This window comes from Nyctibius grandis, chromosome 8 (genome assembly GCF_013368605.1).
Source record: "Nyctibius grandis isolate bNycGra1 chromosome 8, bNycGra1.pri, whole genome shotgun sequence".
Classification (NCBI taxonomy): domain Eukaryota; kingdom Metazoa; phylum Chordata; class Aves; order Nyctibiiformes; family Nyctibiidae; genus Nyctibius; species Nyctibius grandis.
This window is the reverse complement of record NC_090665.1, coordinates 43,392,583-43,399,699: the sequence shown is the minus strand read 5'-3', so window position 1 is coordinate 43,399,699 and position 7,117 is coordinate 43,392,583.

The following is a 7,117-nucleotide window of genomic DNA, read 5'->3' as shown; positions in this document are numbered from 1 at the left end:
CCCCTGGGTATTTTCCAGTGCTGGTCTTGCACTGGAGAGCACAAACAGAGCAGAAAACGCCACCATCTTTCCTTGTACAATACAAGGACAAAATGTTTCCCAGTTCACTTATGTGAACAGCACAGCACCTTGATAATTAGTAGTTTGGGGATTTCTCATTCTGCCAGGTTTAATGAATATTAGCGACATTGAGGAACAGTGCTGTGAACAGCCGAACGCTGCTGTAGCTGTTTATCAACGAAAATTTTCAATCTAGGTCAGGCACAGCGGATTAAAAAAAAAAAGCAGTTTATCAAGCAGTAGTGAGTAAAATACAAGTCTTGCTTAAAAAAACAAAAGGAACACAGGGGAAAGCTATTATACACAGTATTAACTTAAAGAATTTGATCTTTAGACATCATTTCATGTTATTGTGAGGCATCCTATAACATTTTAGTACTGTTAATGCCACAATATTTGATCAGTTTGTGTAGTAACAATCATACGTTAACACAGCAAAGAGTTTTGCCCTGTGATGTTTTCTCCTAAGATTTTCTCCTAAATCTATATTCACATAGGTACCTTCTTTAAAGTCCTTAGATAGGAGAGTAACATCAACATGGTGGATTGTCTCAAACAAAACCAAGCCGGTCCCAGTTTTTACTTTTATTCAAGCCTTTTCCCAGGTCCTGGTATTTCGCATTTTTGTCTACACCAAGCTACCAACCACAAATAAAAAGCAGTCCGAAGCCACCCCTGACAATACAATGAGACGGCTAGAAAAATCATGAGATTTTTAAGTAACTGTTTGTGTCCTTGGGATTTGGCAGGGGAAAAGACCCTAGCATGAAGATTTGCAAGCCCTCCCCACCACAGGGCAAGCAATTATCTGTTCTTTTTTAGTTTCCAGAAAAATGTTTATTACAAATCTGGGATTAAGGCCAGGTGTGGTCAAATCTGGGAAGGTGAAGTAATTGTTATTTGCTGAAAGTAATTGCTTCCTGTTATGATTACCATAGCAATTAATTTAATTCTCTATAATACTATTGGGAATAATGAAGTTACTGGAGAAGAACAGCAAACAAATACCTTTGTCTGCTCTAGAAAACAGATTAGTACCAACCCTGGTTTGTTATGTGGACAGTAGGAGAGCTGCATTGTCCTTAGCCCTTCACTTTCTTGCTTTTAAATGCTTGGCTTAGTCAAAGTTATCAGAGTTAATTAGGTTGTTGTCACTTAGCAACCATAACTGGGTTCAGGAGCAGACAGTACTCGACTACTAAACACTACCACTACATCATACCTAGGATCACTCACTTCTGTTTAGAAATGGGGAGATTGGGGCACATAAAAACAACCAAAGTACCTTTTAAAAGCATTCTCATCCCATTTTTCAAGCTACTATCTTGAGCTTTATCTTCCCCTGATTTCCCACTATCCCATCATCCATACAGATGAGTTTTTGAAGAAATGTTTGAGGCAGTTAAGGACATGGGTAAGCACCTAAGGGTATCTCAAGGCATCCATGTGCTTACGTCACCAAAGTCAACTGCAGTGAAACACCTACATACTGTGGATGTCCCAGTGGACCTCTCCTTCTGTATGTTCACATCTTATCACTCAGGTGCTTTTGAGTTTCAAGTAGGTACTCAGGATGTCCTTGGATGAATAGGAATTCCTGAATGAAAAGATTATTACTATAATTCTATGTTTCCTGTAAATTATGGGACTTTGGTACTTCAAAAGTGGTAGATGCATCAAAAATTGATGACAAAAATATTATTCCTTCGTATAAAAGTACTTCAAGTAATTCCTTTTTCCCTCTCCCCCAACAAGCCTAACTCAGATTTATAAAAACCCCACAGTCTTTTCTCTGTCTACTCTTGTACCATGCTGGAAGGGCTGGGAATGGAGTGAGACGATACAGCATCAAGGACAACAGAGTGCACATTCTGGCCCAGACCTTGATACATCCCCACAGTGCAAATAATTAAACATATGCTAAGAGTTATTTGAGAAAATAAAGCATAGAAGACAAAAAAGTGAATAATTTAGAAGGATCACAATACTTAGTTAAGACTCAGGGCCTAATTCTGACATTGTTTAGAGCCATTCATATCAGGGGCTCTGAAAGAACCAACTTACACCAGTGCATACGAGGGCATCAGGCCCCTTCTGCTTACAGCTGCGACCCGACAAAAGCACTCCTGAATCACAGATGCAGAGCAGGAGGCTCAGGGCCACGCAGCATCTGCCAAGAGTGAGTCAAGTGTGTATTTTCCTAGGAGTTTAAACACAAACTTGAAAAACATTTGACAGACACTACAGGAACTCCCAATGGAGGCAGAAGCCCAGTGTAGCTGGTCTCAGAGCACTAATAGATGAGGAGGCTTTTGGTCTGATGTTCTAGCATCCAGCTAAACCATTTGGTTCTGGAAGACTGAATAGATGTAGCTGAAAACATCAGTAGCCAGGTATTTCTCATTACTTTTTGCTGCTGAAAAATCCTATGGAAAACAGAGGAAATTAATTTGGCTGGGGCATCCAATGCTTGCCTTGTAGTCCTTAAGTATTTTGTTCATCCTCTGTACACAGAAAAGAAAAATGTCTGAATGTATTCAGTGAGGGTCCAGCTCTCCACTTGTCGCACTAGGCAGCAAATCTGTGATGCCTGGAGTGTGCTGCTGCTGTCTGGGGAAGCGCAGCTCTCTCTTGCTACGGCACCTTGCCTAATCTCTGGCACTAGTGATACCAGACGGTTCAGTTCAGCAACGGTTTAGCAAGAGTAGGCCTCAGAGCAGGCTCTAAAAACCTGCTCTGTGTTACCTTTACACAGAATTAGCCTTCCTGTCAGTAATTTTCCTTTTAGCTAGAATAATAGAGCATAAAAATATGTTCTGAAGCAAACTACATGTTTTGTAGATAGAGTCTGCTTATGGGACTGATAACAATGTTCTAGTAGTCTATGATTCATGCTGCTTACGCTCAGTCTTAGAAAAACAAAGGTCTCTGTTAAGTTCTTTGCTAATTATAAAAGGGCCAAAAGACAAAACAAGACTGTAAAGAACAACTTTGTGATGTCTAAATTAACTTGATTCACAAACTCTGGTGCCAGAAGAGAGATAAGTCCAGTAAGAACCAGAACGATATCTTCTTCTTGAGAACACATGTACTTGTAAACAAGAAGGCCTCGACCACGCTTGCGCAGAAGCACAATTAAGGGGGATTGTGACCACCAGAGACCCCCAGAGACCACCCAAGACCCCTTCCCCCAATTTAGTACGCATGCACAAAGACATTACATAATGCATTACATAATGTATTAGCATATGCATAAGTTGCTTGGAATGGGTGGGCTTTTCTTGGAATTATATGAATATTCACATTTGTAATGTATATAATGAGCAAGCTTTTGTTCCTAGGTGTGCATGCTAGGAGGAGAGATCCCCCATGCACCCAGCGCTGCAATAAACCAATGTTGGCTTTCTAAACTATCATTTGGTTTAGAGAGTTTTCTTGGTTACTACTTTCCGGTAACACTAGTGACCTGCTTATTGATCATTCCCCAGAGGTTCAGCTTTACAAACACCACCTTCCAGGGTTGCAGGTACGCAGCAGAAAGAGGGTCAACAGATACAAAGTGGAACCTGCTGCTATGGGGCCTCAGCAGCTGAAGAGCAAGTGCCTGCGCTCAAAGCAGCTCAAAGTAGCAAGCAGAAGCAATCCACAGGAAAAGCCAGACTCCTTCCATTGTGATAGCAATATCGCAAAAGTCTAAATTTACCTGAATCCCTCATTGCTCCACCTCTAACCCTCTGTCCAGCCAAGTTCCTGGGTACGTATATAAAAGCTACATGCGTCTTGTGTGCATTTTCCTTCTTTACTACCCAACCACAACTATTGTACCAAGCTGCCCTGTGCTGCTGGGGATCCTTCTCCATGTGCACTTCCATTAGCCTTGAAGCTCAGTGTGTCTTTATGAAGCAAAGGATTCTGAAGTGTGGGAAAGGGCACAAAATCAATATAGACAGCAGAAATCTAAGAAATGCTTACAGTCCTGTCTAATAGCACGCTTAGGCTTCAGAAGATGATGTTCAGAGCTCCTGGGAACTGCAGTCACAACAGAAGCAATGAGGTGAGAAGTGATCATTTCAATGTAAACAAGCGATACTCTGTAAAACTGCTAACACTGAGAGCTAATGGCTACTTAGGGTTTCAAGGTTTCTGTCTAAATTTCTTGTGTTTTGAAAATGAAATTAGTACAAGATCCAACAACATTCTTGGTATATTACACATGTATTAATTATGTTCTATAGAGAAATAAGATGACATTTAAATTGCTTCTAGTAATGTATTGCACCATGAAACTACTGTATTTCCTTATGCTAAAATAAGAGACAATGATTGTGATGATATTTTCACTTTATTAAGATATATTATTCTTTTTAAACTCATGCTCATCATCAAACTTATGCACAAGATAATGGATAAGCACTGCTTTAATTCTCAGGCTCAATTTATGCTTAACAATACATTAAATCCCCTCCTTAACTGCCAGAGAAATGTGTGCTTCTGGGTGTTTCCTTCCAGTTCCTTTCTTTAGCACGTGCAGCACTCCTGCTTCCTAAAACCTTGTTCTATAAAAGGCTGTTATGTGTCTTTGATACTGTGGGATCCTATTCTTCCAAGTCATTAGACTGGAAAGCCTACCTGTTATCCAAACATTTGTTAAAATATTCATATTCCAAATTGGTTTCAAGACGTACCTTAAAAAATCTCAGAAGAGCTCAGATTCCAAAAGTTACCAGGGATTAGTCTTAACGTTTTCCAGTCAAACCCCAGAGTTTTAGGGACGGAACTGAACACAGAGTTTCTGAAAGAGAAGGACAAATTGGAAAAGCGTAAATGTTAGGGGAGGTATGAGCCGAAAGCCAAAACTCCACATACTTTTCCCTGAATCATCTTACGCTGTGAGACTTGAAATCTGCACAAACACTGTTCCCTCCTGAGGCAGAAATTTGAAATCAGTAAGGCTGAAAATAACTTTCCCAAAAATCTTTCTCTCACATTTCTGTTGCCACATTAGACACTAGAAAAAGTAGAGACATATGTGAACATTTGTACGTGAACACTTGACAATGTGTCATGCTGTCGTGTGATCTGCCATTAAAAAGCAAGTCACAAGGGTGACTGTAATGCAAGCGTTGCTGAGTACAGTAGCGTGAGCTTTGTCAGTTGCACAATGATAACATGAAAGCGACCTGCATGGAATTCTTTTGCTGCAGCGGCACATCTGCATCCCCTCTGAATCAATAAGCCCTGGGTGGAGAATCTTGTTGTCTCACCTGGTCCTTCTTTTCCTCTTTCTTTATGCACTTTTCAAATAGCACAAGAAAACAGATGGTGTACCCTTGGCATTGCACCTCATGACTTTGTCCCAGACAAGCCTGACACGCAGAATTTTTTGCAGATTATGATAAAGCTGGACCTGGGTGTCTATTGCCCAGTGTCCTTGACTGGACTTACCAACACAATTTTACAGATTTTCTCTCTGGTGTGAATGACCAGACAAATGCCTTCCACAGGCTTTCTGTTATCTGATATAACAGACATAAAGAGTCCTTTCTAACTCCATCCTTCCCTACTGCGCATGCCTGTTCCTCCTCTAATTCCGCTTTCCTTTTCCTGTATGTTACTGTGTGGGACTATCAATGGATGCTAAGCACCATACACGTGCAGCCCAATGATCCGCCAGTGAATTCCCTCTGTGGGTGTTTGAATTCCCCAAATGTCACTTCCAGATTTAATTTAGTCCCATTATATCACTGAAACAGAGTTCTGCACTTTCATTATTCTCTGTCCTGAGATATTTTATGCTTCCTCATGCTATTCCAAAAAGACATGCAAGCAGCAGCACAAAGGATCATGTTTTGTGATGGAGACAGTGCACTTGCTGGGACCTTCTCCGTCTTAAAGTTACTTTTTAGCATACAGGATTCTGTTTTTGAGCACACCCCTCATCTGGGACCCAACAACTGCAGATGAGGCATCCAATTCTGCTCTGCTGCTTTGCTGGGAACAGAGAGGGATGTGATGGGGAAGAGAAGGAAAGTGCTGCTTGCCTCCAGCCCTTCTCCCGCTGGCGTGGAGGTGCCATACTGGGCACCAGTACAGCCCTGGGGAGAGAAGAAGAAAGAACGAAAGCCAAGGCACAACAAGACCAAGGCAAACCACATCAAAAGCCCCAAATGGAGCATGAGATTAATATATGGATATGTTATGATAGTATATGTATCTTTAAAATCACAGTCCTACCACAGTATTGTTGTACTGGCTTTTCCACCCGCTTGTGCTCAGGCTCAGTACATTCACCCTCAGGTGCAGAGGTAAGGGTCTGTAGGACACGCGTACCACTTTACCGAGACCTTCAAAAGATTTAACCAGACCTCATGACCTTTGCTTTCCCAGCTCCTGCCTCCCCATGGCAACGGAGAAAATAAAAAATAGGAAATATTCACAAATTACCAGATCTAATAACTTGCGCTTTAGAAGAATCGTATCACTCAGAGGTGATCTGTACATGTAGTCATTAGAGCCAGTAACTTTAGTAATTATTTCCCAACTGTGGCTAAAACTGTTATTATTACTTTTAAAAACTATGTATTGCACAAATACCAAATGTATTTCTTGGAGTTACTTAATGTCTCCCATTAATTGTGGAGAGATTCTGTATTTATTGCCTTTGTCATAAATAAAACTATTTATTTCACCAGAAATATCTGGCTTTTCATTCAATATGAAGCACTCAGATACAACCTCATGTGACATTAAAGTCACTGCATCTTATCTCTCAGCATCATTAAAATAAGGAATAAGGTACTTATCTCTGCTTAAAAATGCAAAGAGAAATGATTCAGCTGCAATATTGTCTCCTCTATAGAAAGGATTTTGGGGTGACTGATCTTTTTTAAGAACAGCAAAATGCAAAACAATATTGCATTGAAAAAAAAACAAGTTCCTTTACCTTTTTTAAAATCCAAATGCATTAATTCTGATTCTTCCTTTCCCTCCCCTCACTTCTTTGCACCTAAAAAATCTCTCTAGCAAAACCAGTAACAGACTGAAGAGTGCAACCAGT